Below are 20,568 nucleotides of genomic sequence, written 5' to 3' on the forward strand. Positions count from 1 at the left end.
TGAAAAGTTTCATCATTATCTCATTTTTGATCCACGTACCCCTATATGTACTCAGGAGGTCCAGAAGATCATCCATTTACAAAATATAGCAAATCAAATAACAGACGCATTTACTGATTTGAAAAGGATAACTAAGTCACATATCCCTGCAGAGAATGTGCCTATCCGAATTGATGTCCCGGCATGACCATCTACTAGCATGAGAGCTAATGAACCTAAAGCACGCCTGAAGCGTGGTAGGCCTTTGGGTTCTAAGGATCGAAATCCTCGAAAAAGAAAAACGACAAATGATAACGATACTACGAATGGATCTCCTGAAGAGACCAAAGATCTGATTAGTTCTGAGATTCCTGAAGAAATCAATGAACCCGAGACTCAAGTGAGTGAGAAGATTTTAATAAGTTCTACCGGTGAAGGGATTAATTTAAATCGATCTGAAGTAGTAGTGGATAATATTTTTGCATATAATGTTGCAATTAACATTATGCAAGATAGTGAGGATCTTGAACCCCGATATGTCGAAGAATGTCGACAAAGATCTTATTGGCCAAAATGGCAAGAGGTAATTCAATTAGAATTGAATGCACTTGCTAAAAGAGAGGTCTTTGGACCAGTAGTCCAAACACCTGGTGGTATAAAATCAGTTGGTCATAAATGGGGTTTTGTGCGAAAAAGGAATGATAAAAATGAAATTAAAAGATACAAAGCTCGCCTTGTTGCACAAGGATTCTCACAACGACCTGGAGTCGATTTTGATGAAACATATTCACCTGTTATGGATGCCATAACATTTCGATATCTCATCATTTTAGCACTACATGAAAAGCTTGAAATATATCTAATGGATTGTAACGGCCCAACTTGTCGTTTTAAGAATTAACGCCCCGTTCAACGATTTAAGGTCCCTGAAAACTTCATAATATGTATTATGACCCGCAGGTGTGGTCGAGTTTGATTTTCGGAAGATTTAGAATTTAATTGAAAGAGAAATTCTCATTTTGAAGCTTAAATGGAAAGAGTTGACTTTTGAGCAAACGATCCCGGAATAGAATTTTGATGATGTCAATAGTTTCATATGGTGATTTTGGACTTAGGCACGTATTCGGATTTGGATTTGGAAGTCCGTAGGACAATTCGACTCATTTTGGCGAAAGTTGGAAAATAGACGATTTTCGGAAAGTTCGATCGAAGGTTGAATTTTTGATAACGAAGTCGGAATCTAATTCTGGAAATTTAAATATGTCTGTTATGTCACTTATGACTTGTGTGCAAAATTTGAGGTCAATCGGACTTGATTCGTTAGGTTTCGGCATCGAATGTTGAAGTTGGAAATTTCATAATAGACTAAAGTTTCAAGTGAGTTCGCATAAGGCCTAACTTCAAACGAGCATACGTCTCTTTATATGAAGAGTTATATGGTGTGTTACCTATCAAAAGAAAGTTCCATGTGTCTAGTTTCCAACACTTTAAACCGTTTATCATTTGGACATTCCTATAAGAAGTTATGACTAAATTATCAAAGGCTAGAAAAATGCAATTCTGCTACCAATTATGCGATAGCAAAACAGTTATGCGATCGCAAAACTGCTTCTGCGACCGTAAACTGGTCGCAGAATGGACCAGAAGAGCCCAGTTCTGGGCACCGATTTTGCGATCAATTTTGCGGCCCGCATACCCATTCTGCGGTCCATTATGCGACCGCAGACCTGCTTTCGGAGGGTTAATTTTTCTATTTTCATAACACGTCCCCATTTTGATAAATAGGCTTTAGGGCTTATTTTGGGGTGTTTTTCTGTGGGTTTTAGAGAGAGGTAAGAGCATTTTAGAGAGAGAAGGAGGGAATCTAACATTCTAATCATCCAATCTTCAAGAATTAAGGAAGCTAATCACAAGATCTTCATCAAAGAGGTAAGATTCAACCCCTAGTCTTCAATTTCGAGTTTGGGGTAAAAGATTGGTGATTGGGAGTATGATTCTTGGGTATAAGAGTATTATGTATATATGCTTGTACCAATAAGGTTTGTGGGAAGATTGTTGAGATCAAATAAGTAAAGATTGGGTTGTGGAATGAAGAAAATCTTGTAGAAGAACCTTGTAGCCAAATTTGCACACCTAGTGATTGATAAAATGCTCAAATGAGCTGAAATCATGAAAATCTTCCTAATTATGGTTCACTTTTGTTATGTTTCTAAATAGATTGAAGTTGCTAGAATTTTCGAAAACTCGTAGTAATGTAAGGAAGACTCAAGAAAGATTGGAGCCGTCCAGAGGTCAATTCAAGCAAGAAAGCTATTTTGGAATATCGACCTAACTTCAAAAAGGTAAGTATCTTGCCTAACCTTGAGTGGGGCATTACCCTTAGGCATTGAGTCTTATGTGAAAAATTGTGTAATTGAAAATTATGAACGCGAGGTGACGAGTACGTACTTGGTTTATATGTGCATATTATATCGATTGAAATTCGTAGACGCCCTTAAGTATTAAATTGGAAAATTATTGTAACTTATTAAATCCCTTATTTGTCATGCCCCATTCCTTGTTTGCCGAGGTTATTTTTATATGATAATTTGGTGCGATTGCCACTTGATTTTTATGTGAACTCTGTGTTTGTTTGAGTTGCCATTTTTATGGGAAACACTTTCATTATTGATTTTTCCTACAGATAATTTAAATGAAAAATTTAGTTAATAAGAAGAATAAATCTATTTATTTCTTGAAGTTGTGATTTAAAGGAGGTGTTGTTCCTTGATGAATTACTTTTCAGTTCACGTTGTTGAAAAATTTGGTATTGAATTATAAAGGTCGTGAATCATGTCGAGGTAAAGTGCCAAATTGTGAAATATTATTCGGTTGAGTTGTTCACTCCCGAACATTTTGTTAAGATGTTGTACACATTATGATCGAGCCGTGGGCTCCTTATGGAGAAAAAATAAGGTATTATTGATTTATGTGAAAAGTTATAATATTTGAGCACTTGATGTGCAATTTGTGATATGTTGAAATATTTGAGCACTTGATGTGCAATTTGTGATATGTTAAAATATTTGAGCACTTGATGTTCAATTTGTGATATGTTGTAATATTTGAGCGCTTGATGTGCAATTTATGATATGTTGTAATATTTGAGCACTTGATGTGCAATTTGTGATATGTTGTAATATTGGGGCACTTGAGGTGCAAGTTGTATTATGTTGTGATATTTGAGCACTTGAGGTGCGATTTATGAAATATTGTGCTATTGATACGCATGCGGTGAGATAAGGGTGGCTTGAAACGCGTGGCTTATAGGGGAACTACTAGAAGTCATGCGGTGATATAAGGCCAGGGTGTTGAAATGCATGCAGTGAGATAAGGGTGGCTTGAAACGCGTGGCTAGTAGGGGAACTACTAGAAGTCATGCGGTGTGATAAGGGTGGCTAAAACGCGGGATGCTATTTCGGAAAAATGATTTCTTTAAAAATTAAATGTGAAGGCTCCCGTGGTGATATAATGAAATGAGATATTGTGAATTTATTTATGATTTGGGACTACGAGGCGGTACCTCGGGAGTGCCCTATTGATATTTCTTTATTTATGTTCTTGTCTGGGGTAATTTTGTTCCATTTAATATGTAAATTCTTGTCTTCTTCCGTGATGTACTAGTTGACTTTATTATTATGTGTTTTGTGCTCCTAGTTGTATCGTGTTAGCTTTGGCTTTTTAGTACGAGACTTTGAAGAAGTATATTTCTGGGTTTTCTTACTGATTTTCGATGATTGAGTTGATTTAAATAAAAAAATTATTATTATATTTTAAATTAAATAGTATTACATCCAAATCAGTAGTTTAACTGATGCTTTAATTTAAGTGCAATGTTATTTTCTTCACCCAAATGATTTCTAAAATAAATTCATTTCTTTATTGATTTCTTACTTGATTTAAAAATTGTAAACTCACTTTAGTGGAATTAATTAATCATGTGGATCTTATATACATTGATATTATTGGCACGTGAGTTGTCCGTGCAGTTGTAATAGAAATATGGGCATGAGGTGCCGTGAAAATATGGAAGTGGGTTGAGACCCGTATTTTTATGATTATGAAATGAGATGTCACAAGGTGACTTTTATTTGAAGGAATTATATTCCAAAAATATTATTTGAAAGAATTATAGTTGAAAGAAATTTATTTGAAGGGAGTATATTCGAAATATATATTTATTTGACAAGATTATATTCTAAGGATTTTTATTGAAAAACAAAACTTATATTTGAAAGATTTATACTTGAAGTACTTACATTGGAAAGACATTTATTTGAAGAACTTGATTTAATTTGGTGTACTTGTATTTATTATTCGTTGAGTAATATTAATGGTGTTCTTGTTGTTTTGTTGTGTACATCACTGGTTGTTCTATGTTGCCCTTATTGTTATTTGTTTCCTATTATTTTGTATATTATATTGCACAGGTTAATAGACTAGTGAGTGTCTTGACTGTACCTCGTCTCTACTCCACTGAGGTTAGTCTTGATACTTACTGGGTACCGACCGTGGTGTACTCATACTACACTTCTGCATATTTTTGTGCAGAGCCAGGTATTGGAGATATCTGACTCAGACAGAGTTAGAGTGAGATCACAAGGATTCAAGGTAGAGCTGCTTGGTCGTCGCAGTTCTTTGGAGTCTTTCCATCTTATTGTACTGTTATTTATTATTCAAACAGTATTGGGTATTCGATCCTTGAAATCATTTCATGTATTCAGTTAGAGTTCCTGACTCAGTACTACCAGTCTTGGGAGGTTGTTATATTTATATGTGTTCCGATGTTGGTTTTGATTACCTATTTAATTGATAGTTTTTTAAAAAAAAAAAGGCTTCGAAATGTAATAGAAATAAGCTTACCTAGTCTTAGAGACTAGGTACCATCACGATGCCTGTGGTGGGATTTTGGATCGTGACATGGATGTAGTTACAGCTTATCTGTACGGTTCACTTGATAATGAAATTTATATGAAAATCCCTGAAGGATTTAAAATGCATGAAGCAAATCCAAATTCTCGGAAAATGTATTCAATCAGATTACAAAGATCTTTGTATGGTTTTAAAGCAATCTGGGTGTATGTGGTATAACCGTCTTAGTAAATATTTGTTGAAAGAGGGTTACATAAATGATGTTATTTGTCCATGTATTTTTATAAAGAAAATGGCATCAGAATTTGTTATATTTGTTGTTTATGTTGATGACATAAATCTTGTTGGAACTCCATAAGAGCTCCAAAAGGCAATTGAATATCTTAAGAAAGAATTTGAGATTAAAGATCTTGGAAAGACAAAACTTTGTCTTGGTCTGGAAATTGAACATTTGGTAGACGAGATCTTTATCCATCAATCTGCCTATACTGAAAGGGTCTTAAAACACTTTTACATGGATAGAGCACACCCATTGAGTACACCAATAGTTGTTCGATCACTTGAAGTGAATAAGAATTTGTTCCGACCTCCAGAAGAGGATGATGAACTCTTTGGTCCCGAAATACCTTATCTTAGTGCAATCGATGCACTTATGTATTTTGCTAATGCTACAGGGCATGACATAACATTTTTTGTTAATTTACTAGCAAGATATAGCTCTTCTCCTACACTGAGATATTGGAATGGGATTAAGCATATATTGCGATATTTAAAGGGAACACTTGATATGGGTATATTTTATTCTAACAAAGGTAGTGCAGATCTTATTGATTATGCAGATGCAGGTTATTTATCTGATCCACATAAAGCTCGATCTCAAACCGAGTACGTGTTTACATGTGGAGGTACTATCATATCATGACTCTCCGCAAAGTAATTTATTGTTGCTACTTCTTCAAATCATGCCGAGATAATAGTTATTCGTGAAGCAAGTAAGGAATGCGTATGGTTGAGATCAGTGATTCATTTTATTCAAGGAAAATATGGTTTGGAATGTGATAAAAGATCCACAATTTTATACGAAGACAATGCTGCATGCATAGCCCATTTAAAGGGATGATTTATAAAAGGAGATAGAACGAAATACATTTCACCAAAATTATTCTACACACATGATCTTCAGAAAAATGGTGACATTGATGTGCAATAAATCTATTCAAGTGACGATCCGACAGATTTTGTCACGACCCAATTTCACCTATAAGTCGTGATAGCGCCCAACACTACAGTTTGGCAAGCTAACTGATAAATTAAGCATACATTGATAAAATTTAAAACCAAAAAAATATATTAAAACCCAAACTCTACCAATGTGTGTGCCAAGACCTGGTGTCACAAGTGTATGGGCATCTAGTAGATTATACAAAACCTCAAATACTGTCTGAAATAAAAATAGACAGAATGAAAAAAAATACAAAGAGAGACACTAGAAGCTGCAGAACGGATCAGAGAAACAGCTCACCACTATGCCCCTGGATAACGTGGGTGCAAGACGATAGGTCCCCCACTAGTACTTGCCTTAGTTCCTGCACAAAAAGTGCAGCAAGTGTAGTATGAGTACGTGAACAACGTGTGCCCAGTAAGTATCAAGCCTAATCTCGAAGTGGTAGAGACGAGATGGCCGACTTTGACACTCACTATGGGTCAATAATAATAATAATTGAAATAGAAATAGGATATTTAAATCAGTATGATTTACAGAGTTTAAAATAATTTATCAAATCAGCGGAAATAATCAAATTTCTTCAAATGCAACAATTCTCAATATATTAATTAAATTCCAAGAATTGTTTTTTTCAATTTATCAACTAGCTTCGCAAGCTGAAATAAATTATTAAAGTATCATGTAATTATTAATATTATTAGGCACGATTTCTGCCGAGGACGTACGGCCCGATCCAGAGTTTCATGTACATTGCCGAGGGACGTGCGGCGCGATCCATAGATGCATCTATCCTGCCGAGGCGTTCGACCCGCTCCACAAGAAAGGAGGACATTTTCTTATGTACCTCCGGAAGAAAAATATATTTATTATGAGATAAATTCGGGAGGAAGAATAATTTCGTTTAAGAATTAATTAATTTTAAACAGAAAATCAAACATATAAATTTTTACATCCTTTAATATTGTGATCTAACAATTCACTATATATATATATATATATATATATATATATATCAAATAATATTAATTAAACAAGGAATATAATTTACACAAGTAATTCATGCTTTGAGTACTAAACTACCCGAACTTTAGTATTAATAGTAGCTACGCACGGACTCTCGTCACCTTGTGCGTACGTAGCCCCCGCAATTATCAATAATTATTCAATTTAATCCATATGGGATAATTTTCCCCTCACAAGATTAGACAAGAGACTTACCTCGTCTCAAGGTCCACTTTTCAATTATCGCGTCGTGTAAAATTCTCGATTCGATGCCGAAAAAATCCGAAACTATCCAAAAGTTATAAAAATAATTAATATATGTTCAATAAATTCGAAACTCATCTATTAAATAAATTACCCTATCCAAAATGGTAAAATTCTTAAAATTCACCCCGGGCCCACGTGTTCGGATTTTGGAAATTTTCGGATGAAAACGTTACCTATAATCTCAAGAACTTGAATATATAATTTCTATCCAATTCCATAACCATTTCCGTGGTGAAAATAAAAAATATCAATTTCTAGGTTTTTCTTAAAAACTCCAAATTTTTACAAATTTACATGTCTAAATCCATATATAAACCATGTATTTAACTTGCAATAGGTGTGTATTAACTTACCTCTAAGTTGCTAGGTGAATTCTCCTCTCAAGAAGCTCCCAAAATCGTCCAAGAATGAAGAAATGAGCAAAAATGCTCAAATCCTCGCTTTAAACACTCACTGCCCAGCGATCATCGCGCCCGCGGCAAAATTTTTTGCATCCGCGGCTTCGCACCCGCGATGGATTTTTCGCACCTGCGGATTCGCACCCGCGATGGATTTTTCGCACCCGCGGCTTCGCACCCGCGATGGATTTTTCGCATCCGCGGCTTCGCACCCGCGGTAGATGTTTCGCACCCGCGATCACACCAGATATCAGCTGCCTCAACTCTTCTTCAAATTCCAAATTCAATCCGTTAACCATCCGGAATCCACCCGAGGCCCTCGGGACCTCAACTAAATATACCAACAGGTCCTACAACATCATACGAACTTATTTGAAACCTCAAATCACATAAAACGACGCTAAAACCACGAATTATGCTCCAATTCAAGCTTAATGAAACTTAAAATTTCCAACTTCTACATTCGATGTCGTAATCTATCAAATCAACTCCGATTGATCTCAAATTTTGCACATAAGTCATAAATGACATAACATAGCTATGAAAATTTTCGGAACTATATTCTGACTCTGGTATCAAAAAGTCAACTCCTCGGTCAAACTTTCAAACTTAAATTCTTGTTTTAGCCATTTCAAGCCCAAATTTCACTACGGACTTCCAATCACGCTCCTAAGTCCAAAATCACCATACGGAGCTGTTGAAATCATCAAAATTCTATTCCGGTGTCATTTGCACATAATTCGACATCCGGTCACTATTTGAACTTAAACTCTTTAATTGTTTCATCAAAATTCCATATATCGGGCTAGGGACCTCGGAATTTAATTTCGGGCATACGCCCAACTGCCAAATCACGATACGGACCTACCGAAACTGTCAAAATACTGATCTGAGTTTATTTGCTCAAAATGTTGACCAAAGTCAACTCAATTGAGTTTTAAAGCTCTAATCCACATTTTAATCTATTTTTCACATAAAAACTTTCCATAAAATTTTATGGATTGTGCACGCAAGTCGAGAAATAATAAATAGTACTTTTTGAGGTCTTAGAACATATAATTAATTATTAAATTTAAAGATGACATTTTGGGTCATCACATTCTCCACCTCTTAAACAAACGTTCGTCCTCTAACAGGTTTAGAATTATACCTGAAGTGCTGAATAAGTGTGGATATCTGCTCCTCATGTTTTCCTCGGCCTCCCAAGTCGCTTCCTCGACTGATTGGCCCCTCTACTGGACTTTTACTGCAGAAACCCTCTTGGACCTCAACTGGCGAACCTGTTTATCAACAATGGTAATTGGCTCCTCTTCATAACCCAAGCTATTATCTAGCTGAACTGTGCTGAAATCTAACACATGTGATAGGTAGGCATGATACTTCTGGAGCATATATACATAAAAAATCGGATGAACTCCCGATAGATTGGGTGGCAATGCAAGCTTATAAGCAACCTCCCCAACTTGTCTCAACACCTCAAATGGGCCTATAAACCTTGGGCTCAATTTCCCCTTTTTCCAAAATCTCATGATTCCTTCATCGGCGAAACCTTCAAGAGAACCTTTTCACCTACCATAAATGATAAATCACGCGCTTTCTGATCCGCGTAACTTTTCTGCCTGGACTGTGCTGCACGAAGTCGCTCTTGAATCAACTTTACCTTTTCCAAGGCATCCTTTACTAAATCAGTACCATATAACTTAGCCTCGCCGGGCTCAAACCATCCGATATGTGAACGACATCGACAGCCATATAAAGCCTCAAATGGAGCCATCTCGATGCTGGATTAGTAACTGTTATTATAAGCAAACTCGGCTTAAGGCAGGAAACGATCCCACTGACCTCCAAAGTCAATCACACATGCCCTGAGCATATCCTCCAAAATCTGAACTGTCCGCTCTGACTGCCCGTCGGTCTACGGATGAAAGGTTGTGCTAAGCTCTACACGGGTCCCTAATTCACTCTGTACTGCTCTCCAGAAATGTGAAGTAAACTGAGACCCTCTATCTGATATGATGGAAATTGGCACACCGTACAACCGAACTATCTCCTGAATATAAATCTAGGCCAACCTCTCTGAAGTATACGTAGTCACAACAGGAACAAAATGTGCCGACTTGGTCAACCTATCAACAATGACCCAAACTGCATCAAACTTCCGCAAGGTCCGCGGCAACCCAACTATAAAATCCATAGTAATTCGTTCCCATTTCCACTCTGGTATAGTTATCTGCTGAAGTAAGCCACATGACCTCTGGTACTCATATTTAACTTGCTGGCAATTTAGACACCTAGCTACATACTCAACTATGTCCTTTTTCATTCGTCGCCACCAATAATGCTGCCTCAAGTCACGATACATCTTCCTAGCACCTGGATGAATAGAATACCAAGAACTGTGTGCCTCCTCTAAGATCTTTTTCCTCAGTTCATCCACCTTAGGAACACACAGACGATCCTGGAGTCGTAGAACACCATCTGCACCAATAGTGACTTCCTTGGCACCACCTCGTAGTACCGTTTCACGAAGAACCATCAAGTATGGGTCATCATACTGGCGAGCTTTGATCTTCTCAAATAGTGAAGATTGGGCCACAACACATGCAAGAACTCGACTGGGCTCTGAAATATTCAGCCTCATAAGTTTGTTAGCCAAGGACTGAATATCTGAGGCTAATGGCCTTTCCTCTGCTGAAATGAAAGCCAAACTACCCATACTCTCTGCTTTTCTGCTCAAGGCATCTGCAACCACATTTGCTTTGCCCGGATGATACAGGATAGTAATATCATAATCTTTTAGTAACTCCAGCCATCTGCGCTGCCTCAAATTTAGGTCCCTCTGATTGAACAAATGCTGCAAACTGCGATGATCAGTGTAAACTTCACAAGACACCCCATAAAGATAATGCCTCCAAATCTTAAGAGCATGAACAATCGCAGCTAACTCCAAATCATGTACCGGATAATTCTTTTCGTGGGGCTTCAGCTGACGTGAAGCATATGCAATAACTTGCCCTTCCTGCATCAATACACAACCCAAGCCAACGCGTGAAGCGTCGCAATACATTATATACATCCTCGAACCGGAAGGCAACACTAACACTGGTGCTGTAGTCAATGCTGTCTTGAGCTTGTGAAAGCTCACCTCACAATCATCGGACCATCGGAACGGAGCACCCTTCTGGGTTAATTTGGTCTAAGGTGCTGCAATAGATGAAAAACCTTCCAACGAACCGACGATAATAACCTGCCAAACCCAGAAAACTCCTGATCTCAGTCGCCGAAGTGGGACGATGCCAATTTTGAACTGCCTCAATATTTTTGGGATCAACTTTAATACCTTCGCCCGATACAATATGTCCCAAAAATGCTACAGACTCAAGCCAGAACTCATATTTAGAGAACTTAGCATATAGCTTTTGTTCCCGCAATGTCTGAAGCACTACTCTCATATGCTGCTGATGCTCCTCCTTACTGTGTGAGTAGATCAAAATGTCATCAATGAAGACAATGACAAATGAATCAATATATGGCCTGAATACCCTGTTCATCATATCCATAAATGCTGTCGGGGCATTAGTTAAATCAAAAGACATTACCAGAAACTCATAATGACCATATCTAGTACGGAAAGCAGTTTTTGGAATATCCGAATCTCGAATCTTCAACTGATGATACCCCAACATCAAATCGATCTTAGAGAACACCCTAGTACCCTGCAACTGGTCAAATAAGTCATCAATACGCGGCAACAGGTACTTGTTTTTAATAGTGACTTTGTTCAATTGGCGATAATCAATACACATTCGCATTGTGCCATCTTTCTTCTTCACAAATAATACCGGTGCACCCCAAGGCGATATACTTGGTCTAACAAACCCTTTGGCTAGTAATTCTTCAAGTTGTTCTTTCAACTCTTTCAGTTCTTTCGGAGCCATGCGATACGGTGGGATATATACAGTCTGAGTATCTAGAGCCAAGTCAATACATAAATCAATATCACGATCAGGTGGCATACCTGGAAGATCTGAAGGAAATACATCGGAGAACTCCCGAGCTACAGGCACTGAATCAATAGCCGGAGTCTCTGCACTAGTATCCCGGACATAGGCTAGATAAGCCAAATAACCCTTCTCAACCATGTGTTGAGCCTTTATAAAAGAAATAACTCGATTAAATAAACTAACAGACGAATCCTTCCACTCCAGCCTAGGCAAAGATGGAATAGCCAAGGTAACGGTTTTGGCATGACAATCTAGAATAGCATGATATGGAGATAACCAGTCCATACCTAGAATAATTTCAAAATCGATCATCTCGAGCAATAAGAGATCTGCTCTAGTTTCATAACCACAGAATGTAATAATACAAGACCGGTAGACCCGATTCACAATAATAAAATCTCCTACAGGAGTGGACACATAAACAGGAGTACTCAAGGACTCACGAGAAACACCCAGGAATGGAGCAAATAGAGATGACACATATGAATACGTGGATCCTGGATCAAATAATACTGAGGCATCTTTGCCGCAAACAGAAATAATACCTGTAATCACAGCATCTGAGGCTTCTATATTTGGTCTAGCCGGAAAAGCATAGAACCGAGCTGGAGCGCCAACTGGCTGACCTCCGCCTGGCTGACCTGCTCCTCTAAGACGGACCCTACCCACCTGTCCCCCACCTCTTGGTGGTCGGACTACTGGTGGAGCAACTGGTCCGGTAAGCATAGGTTATTGACCATGTTGTACTGGTCTACCCCGAAGCCTGGGGCAAAACCTCCGCATGTGACTGGGATCCCCGCACTCGTAACAACTCTTCGGTGCGATGGGCTGCTGACTAAGTGTCTGGCCCTGGGGAACTGAATGCCCACTCGAAGGACCCTGAATAGCCGGTGGGCGGTAAGAACTCTCTGGTATAGCACTGAGATAAGGTCGCACTGGAGCACGTCGAGAAGGTGGTGGTGCTGGATATGGGGGTCTGCTAGACTGCCCTCCTCACAAACTGACCTCTGCCCCCATACGGAGCACCTCTGAACTCTCCAGAGTACCTGAACCGCTTATCTCTCGTAATCTGCTCTTGGCTCCGCTGATGCACACCCTCAATCCTCCGGGCTATCTCCATAACTCGCTCATAAGAAGTACCCATCTCAACCTCTCGAGCTATAGTGTCCTGAATACCAGTATGTAAACCAGCTACAAACCTCCGCACTCTCTCTGCCTCATTAGGGAGTATCATAAGTGCATGGCGAGATAATTCAGAAAACCTCGCCTCATAATCAGTCACTGACATCTGACCCTGTTGGAGCTACTCAAACTGAAACCGTAACTCTTCCCTCCGGGAGGGTGGAATATACCTGTCCAGGAAGATACGGGTAAACCTGTCCTAAGTCATAGGAGGAGAATCTGCTGGTCTGCCAAGATCATAAGACTGCCACCATCTACGGGCTCTGCCCTCTAGCTAAAAAGTAGTAAAGCCAACCCCATGAGATTCCAATATCCTCATGTTGTGCAGTCTGTCCCTGCAACGATCAATGAAGTCCTGTGGATCCTCATGTCGCTCACCCCCAAATACAGGAGGATGTAGTCTAGTCCATCTGTCCAATAGATTCTGAGGATCGGCGGCTACAGCTGGCCTGGGCTCAGGTGTAGCTGCTGTAACTGGGTGGGCTCCACCCACGGGTAGTGTACCCTGGGTCTCATATACAATAGCTGCCTGTGCATGAGCCTGCGCGGTAGGGGTTTGTGCTCCCCCTCCCGCCTGAGATGTGGCTGGGTCTACCAGAAATAAACCGGCCTAAGTCATATTGTCCATGAACCGCAGCATGCGACCCATGACATTCTGAAATTCCGGTACAAATGTGAAATCCACCGGAGCTGGCTCTGCCACAGGCACCTCACCGTGCTCCTCAATGATGGGATTCTCTGCTGGACCCACTGGCGGCATAACTGGAACAGTCCTGGGATGTCCTCGCCCTCTACTACGGGCTGGAGCCCTACCTAGGCCTCGGCCTCTACCTCGGCCTCTAGCAACTGGGGGAGTAGCTCTTCCCTGGTCTGGAACTTCATTCGAACGCGTTCTCACCATCTATGAGAGAATAAAAGAAGGATATTTAGTACTACATTAATTGCACGATAGAATATGAAGAAAGGTAATTTTCTAATACCCTATAGCCTCTTGAAGATAAGTACAGACGTCTCCGTACCGATCCGCAAGACTCTATTAGGCCTGCTCATAACTTGTGAGACCTAAGTGAACCTAGTGCTCTGATACCATGTTGTCACGACCCAATTTCACCTATAAGTCGTGATGGCACCCAACACTACAGCTAGGCAAGCCAACCAATAAATTAAGCATACATTGATAAAATTTAAAATCAAAAAAATATATTAAAATCCAAACTCGACCAATGTGTGTGCCAAGACCTGGTGTCACAAGTGTATGAGCATCTAGTAGATTATACAAAACCTCAAATACTGTCTGAAATAAAAATAGACAGAATGAAAAAAATACAAAGAGAGACACTAGTAGCTACAGAACGGATCAGAGAAACAGCTCACCACTATGCCCCTAGATAACGTGGATGCAAGACAATAGGTCCCCCATTAGTACTTGCCTCAGTTCCTGCATATAAAGTGCAGCAAGTATAGTATGAGTACGTGAACAACGTGTACCTAGTAAGTATCAAGCCTAATCTCGAAGTGGTAGAGACGAGATGGCCGAATTTGACACTCACTATGGGTCAATAATAATAATAATTGAAATACAACTAGGATATTTAAATCAGTATGATTTACAGAGTTTAAAATAATTTATCAAATCAGCAGAAATAATCAAATTTCTTCAAATGCAACAATTCTCAATATATTAATTAAATTCCAAGATTTTCTTTTCAATTTATCAATTAGCTTCGCAAGCTAAAATAAATTATTAAAGTATCATGTAATTATTAATATTATTAAGCACGATTTCTATCGAAGATGTACGGCCCGATCCAGAGTATCGTGTACACTGCCGAGGGACGTGTGGCGCGATCAATAGATGCATCTATCCTGCCGAGGCGTTCAGCCCGCTCCACAAGAAAGGAGGACATTTTCTTCTGTACCTCCAGAAGGAGAATATATTTATTATGTGATAAATTCGGGAGGAAGAATAATTTCTTTTAATAATTAATTAATTTTAAATAGAAAATCAAACATATAAATTTTTTCATCCTTTAATATTGTGATCTAACAATTCACAATATATATATATATATATCAAATAATATTAATTAAACAAGGAATACAATTTACACAAGTAATTCATGCTTTGAGTACTAAACTACCCGGACTTTAGCATTAATAGTAGCTACGCACGGATTCTCGTCAACTTGTGCGTACGTAGCCCCCGCAGTTATCAATAATTATTCAATTTAATCCCTATGGGGTAATTTCCCCCTCACAAGATTAGACAAGAGACTTACCTCGTCTCAAGGTCCACTTTCCAATTATCGCGTCGTGTAAAATTCTCGATTCGATGCCGAAAAAATCCGAAACTATTCAAAAGTTATAAAAATAATTAATATATGTTCAATAAATTCGAAACTCATCTATTAAATAAATTACCCTGTTCAAAATGGTAAAATTCTTAAAATTCACTCCGGGCCCACGTGCTCGGATTTTGGAAATTTTTGGATGAAAACGTTACCCATAATCTCAAGAACTTGAATATATAATTTCTACCCAATTCCATAACCATTTCCGCGGTGAAAATCAAAAATACCAATTTCTAGGTTTTTCTTCAAAACTCCAAATTTCTACAAATTTACATATCTAAATCCATATATAAACCATGTATTTAACTTGCAATAGGTGTGAATTAACTTACCTCTAAGTTGCTAGGTGAATTCTCCTCTCAAGAAGCTCCCAAGATCGTCCAAGAATGAAGAAATGAGCAAAAATGCTCAAATCCCCGCTTTAAACACTCACTGCCCAGCGATCATCGCGCCCGCGGCAAAATTTTTTGCATCCGCGGCTTCGCACCTGCGATGAATTTTTCGCACCTGCGGATTCGCACCCGCGATGGATTTTTCGCACCTGCGATGGATTTTTCGCACCCGCGGCTTCGCACCCGCGATGGATTTTTCGCACCTGCGGATTCGCACCCGCGATGGATTTTTTGCATCCGCGGCTTTGCACCCGCAATGAATTTTTCGCATCCGCGGTTGATATTTCGCACCCGCGATCACACCAGATATCAGCTGCCTCAACTCTTCTTCAAATTTCAAATTCGATCCGTTAACCACCCGGAATCCACCCGAGGCTCTCGGGACCTCAACCAAATATACCAACAAGTCCTACAACATCATACGAACTTATTTGAAACCTCAAATCATATAAAACGACGCTAAAACCACGAATTATGCTCCAATTTAAGCTTAATAAACGTAAAATTTTCAACTTCTACATTCGATGTCGAAACCTATCAAATCAACTCCGATTGACCTCAAATTTTGCACACAAGTCATAAATGACATAACGGAGCTATAAAAATTTTCGGAACTATATTCCGACTCCGGTATCAAAAAGTTAACTCCCCGGTCAAACTTTCAAACTTAAATTCTTGTTTTAGCCATTTCAAGCCCAAATTTCACTACGGACTTCCAATCACGCTCCTAAATCCAAAATCACCATACGGAGCTGTTGGAATCATCAAAATTCTATTTCGGGGTCATTTGCACATAATTCTACATCCGGTCACTATTTGAACTTAAACTTTTTAATTGTTTTATCAAAATTTCATATCTCGAGTTAGGGACCTCGGAATTTAATTCCGGGCATATGCCCAACTTCTAAATCACGATACGGACCTACCGAAACTGTCAAAATACTGATCCAAGTTCGTTTGCTCAAAATGTTGACCAACGTCAACTCAATTGAGTTTTAAACCTCTAATCCACATTTTAATCTATTTTTCATATAAAAACTTTTCATAAAATTTTATGGATTACGCACACAAGTCGAGGAATGATAAATAGTACTTTTCAAGGTCTTAGAACACATAATTAATTATTAAATTTAAAATTGACATTTTGGGTCATCACAGATTTATTCACTAAATCTTTGCCAACTTCAACTTTTGAGAAGATGGTATACAAGATTGGAATGCGGAGACTCAAATATTTGAAACAAGGTTTCTATCAGGAGGAGTAAAACATTAATTGTTTTTCAAATATTTGTATGCACTCGCCAAGGAAGGGTATTAATAGCTCTAATTATTATATATTTTTCTTAAAATATATTTATCTCTATTAGCAGTCCAATAATTTAAGCAGCAACGTTGAATTTGAAGGAAAAATACTTCTTACCGTTCTAACACGTTCACTACAAAAACAAACTGGAATTAGTTACGAACGTCGTCGCTAATCTGTCGCTAAAATGCTCGTAGCTAGAAAAATTTCTTGATAATCCGTCGCTAAATGAGATTAGTGATAAATTATTCTGTTTAGCTATAAAATTTGTCCGTCGCTAAAACCTGATTTTTTAGTAGTGGTTGGATATTTCAAAATAAATATTAATTTATGAAATAAAATTGTTGACAGAAAGAAGTATCATGTACAACATATCATATCTATCTATATCTATATTATTATAAAAGCACGAATAATTTATGCTAAATATTGAATAATTAAAATATCATCGAAATATTGATCAACTTTTATACCCTTAAATATTTATATAATTTAAGGATAAAAATATAAATAACTCAAGGATAAAATTCTTTTTCGATTTAAATTACACGTACGTCAACTTTAAAAATTTGGTATAATTTTTTTCGGAACTAATCGTTTTGGACTGCTACTCACTGCCACTATGCATGGTTTAGAGGGGAATACAGTTTAGACGATAGTAGCCTAATAATTTTTAGTACTAGGAGTCATATAATTTGTATTGGAATGTGAATCTTTCGATCATTCAAATAGGTATCGATTTCAACTTTTTAAAGCTATTTGTGTAGAATTCTATATATATAATTTCATATCAAACAAAATACTTTTGACGTCCTATTACCATCTCTACATAGAGTTTCATTGATACTTTTTATTCTCACCGAACATACAGGTAATTAGGACTCTGAATCCCTGTCCAAAAGTGACAACTGTATGTAGTTCTTGTTGAATACAAATTGTATTCACCTTTGCTTTTTATAATGTATAACTTTATGGTGTAATTCCCTAAGTTCAACTGCTTCAGCTGTGTACTCCCATTGTTTTCTCTAAAGTATACTTTATTTTATGTTATACTTATTCCTGTTTTAAGTAGTGTGTTTGTTGATGAGTAATGGACATTAATCATAATATATTTGATTTTCTTATTCTTTTGTTAAACTACTTAATTGCTTAAAGTATTTTCTTAAAATTTAGTTTGACTTTAAGTTATTGGCGGAAATAATCAATCTGAATATTTTGGATAACTTTTGTTGGCTTCAAATATTTATGCTCTATACAAATATGTGAGTGGATTTTCTCGATCAAGCACATGCAATTCGCTTGATGGTGATTCCATGGAGGACGAGTGACTATTAATTACATTGACAAAAAATATCTTCCGAGTTAACAAGTTTTTAGTATATTACTAAATGGCAATCTCAAGATGCAACTTTAAGAGTTGCCTTTACTTTGGGTTCCGACATATTTTAACTATAAACGATCTTGTTCTTTATTATACTTTTTATTGGATTGCTGTACTTTTTTCTCTTTAGCAGATTACACAGAGACGAAGGATTGGGGATGTTGATGCAGATGTTGGAGAGGACATAATTGGTATGAGACCATAACTGGTCGAATTATTCTCTTTTCTTGTTTAATTTAATTACCAAACTTTTATCAAAATACTTATATGTTACATGCGCCTAATCCACATATCTCATGGTATACTCTTTCTACTAGACCTTACACTAACCCCTAGAACTGAATTTTGTACTTTATGAGACTCTCATTTATTTGGTGAAAATATCCAATATATATATATATATATATATATATATATATATATATATAAATAGTTAACTAAATATTTACGTGGCATCGCACGTACATAGATACTAGTTATTAATAAAATAAGAAGAGTTCAACTTCTACAAAAGAAAAAGGTTAAAAATAAATCCACAATTCCATAATTAAACTAGAACTCGTGATTTTAACATTTTCAACCTTGGCTTGAAAATAACATGACAAGACCTTATTGACATGGTTTTAGCTCATTCAGGCGAGTTGAAATTTCCACCGATTAATTTATGATTTTATTAGAATTTTTAAGTCCATTTTGATTGTGCTATTAGTTTTACTACTTTGAAAGCTTCGATTGTTCTAGAACCATAATCATTAGACTTGTGTAAGACATTGACTTTTGATTATTCTTCTTTTTGCATTTCTATAGCTTTTTACTTGTTATAATGTGAAACGCTATAAACTTTTTCTAAATTCAGTGTTAATACAGTGATTTTGACCTGCTGATCTTTATTACGTAAGTAGTTTGGAAGGTCTGCTATTGATATTCTAGAAAGTTCCAGCATATTCCCTCTAGATAGAGGTTTTCTCTAAGTTTAACAATTTATCGCACATTTAGAAAACTAACGAAGAAACTACCATTAACATGCACGTCAAATGAGACCAAATTCAAGCTTTCTTTAGTTGCCATCTATTTCAGTTGTGTTGTTATGTACGCTGTAATTATAGCTGTGTGATTGTCACCAACCAATTGACAATAATTCCTCGAGTATTTATATATGAGTAAATATACTAGATATTTCTTTATTTCTGTAATGTTATTATACTATATAATTAATTATGATTTGTGCAAAATCATGATGATTATCAGATTTTTCAGCATTGTGGCTGAAAGTTCTGGTGATCGTCAATATTTGACACAAATCCTGACATTGGTCTATTTTCCGAAGTCTGTTATTGGGGTCCAAAAATTAATAATGGCATAAAAATATCTTATTTTTGTCATTCTCTCACTCAACACATTTTCTTACGGAGTATTTTATTTTTCGTGATCGGTATACATAAATTATTTAATAATTATATATGATTATACATATTATCCATATATTATATATTCATTTTTAGTTTTAGTTTAAGTGGTTGGTAAACAACTATTTAGGTTAATATTCTAATCTAGACCTATTCTATTCCATTAATAAGAAAGAGCAAAGATCACTTTTACCCCACGCCTGAAACTATTGACATCTGGGTATTTTAAAAGTGTATATATATATATATATATATATATATATTGGCTGGTACTTTGAGAGCGACTATACAATGTTATTTCTAATAAGAAACTTGGTAACCATGGATAGTTTATGGTTCGGTATGACGCTGCTATTAGAGGAATTTACCCAAATAACCGCCCACCCAATCACTTAAACTAAAAATAACTAGCGAAGGTATAATATATGTATAACATATGCACTATATGTGTATAATTATATGTAATCAATATATAATGTATGTATATGGCTAGAAAATATAAATAATGAACATGACCGGCTATTTATGTTAAGATACCCTGATATTATGTGGGTTTGGAGCTAATAGGCCCATCGTCGCAGCCCACTAATCTCTCCCTTCTATAGAACTTCATCTGTCTGGGTTTTAAACTTATAAAGACAGCCATAAGAGGAGAGAAAAGCCCATATAGACCCACTTCGTTCGACTTCTAGAGAGGGAGAGATGAGACCATTACCTAAACAAACTTGCGTTTTGGTAAAAAGATTAATTTCCAATCTACAATCAAT

Source organism: Nicotiana tabacum, chromosome 24 (genome assembly GCF_000715075.1).
Source record: "Nicotiana tabacum cultivar K326 chromosome 24, ASM71507v2, whole genome shotgun sequence".
Lineage (NCBI taxonomy): Eukaryota > Viridiplantae > Streptophyta > Magnoliopsida > Solanales > Solanaceae > Nicotiana > Nicotiana tabacum.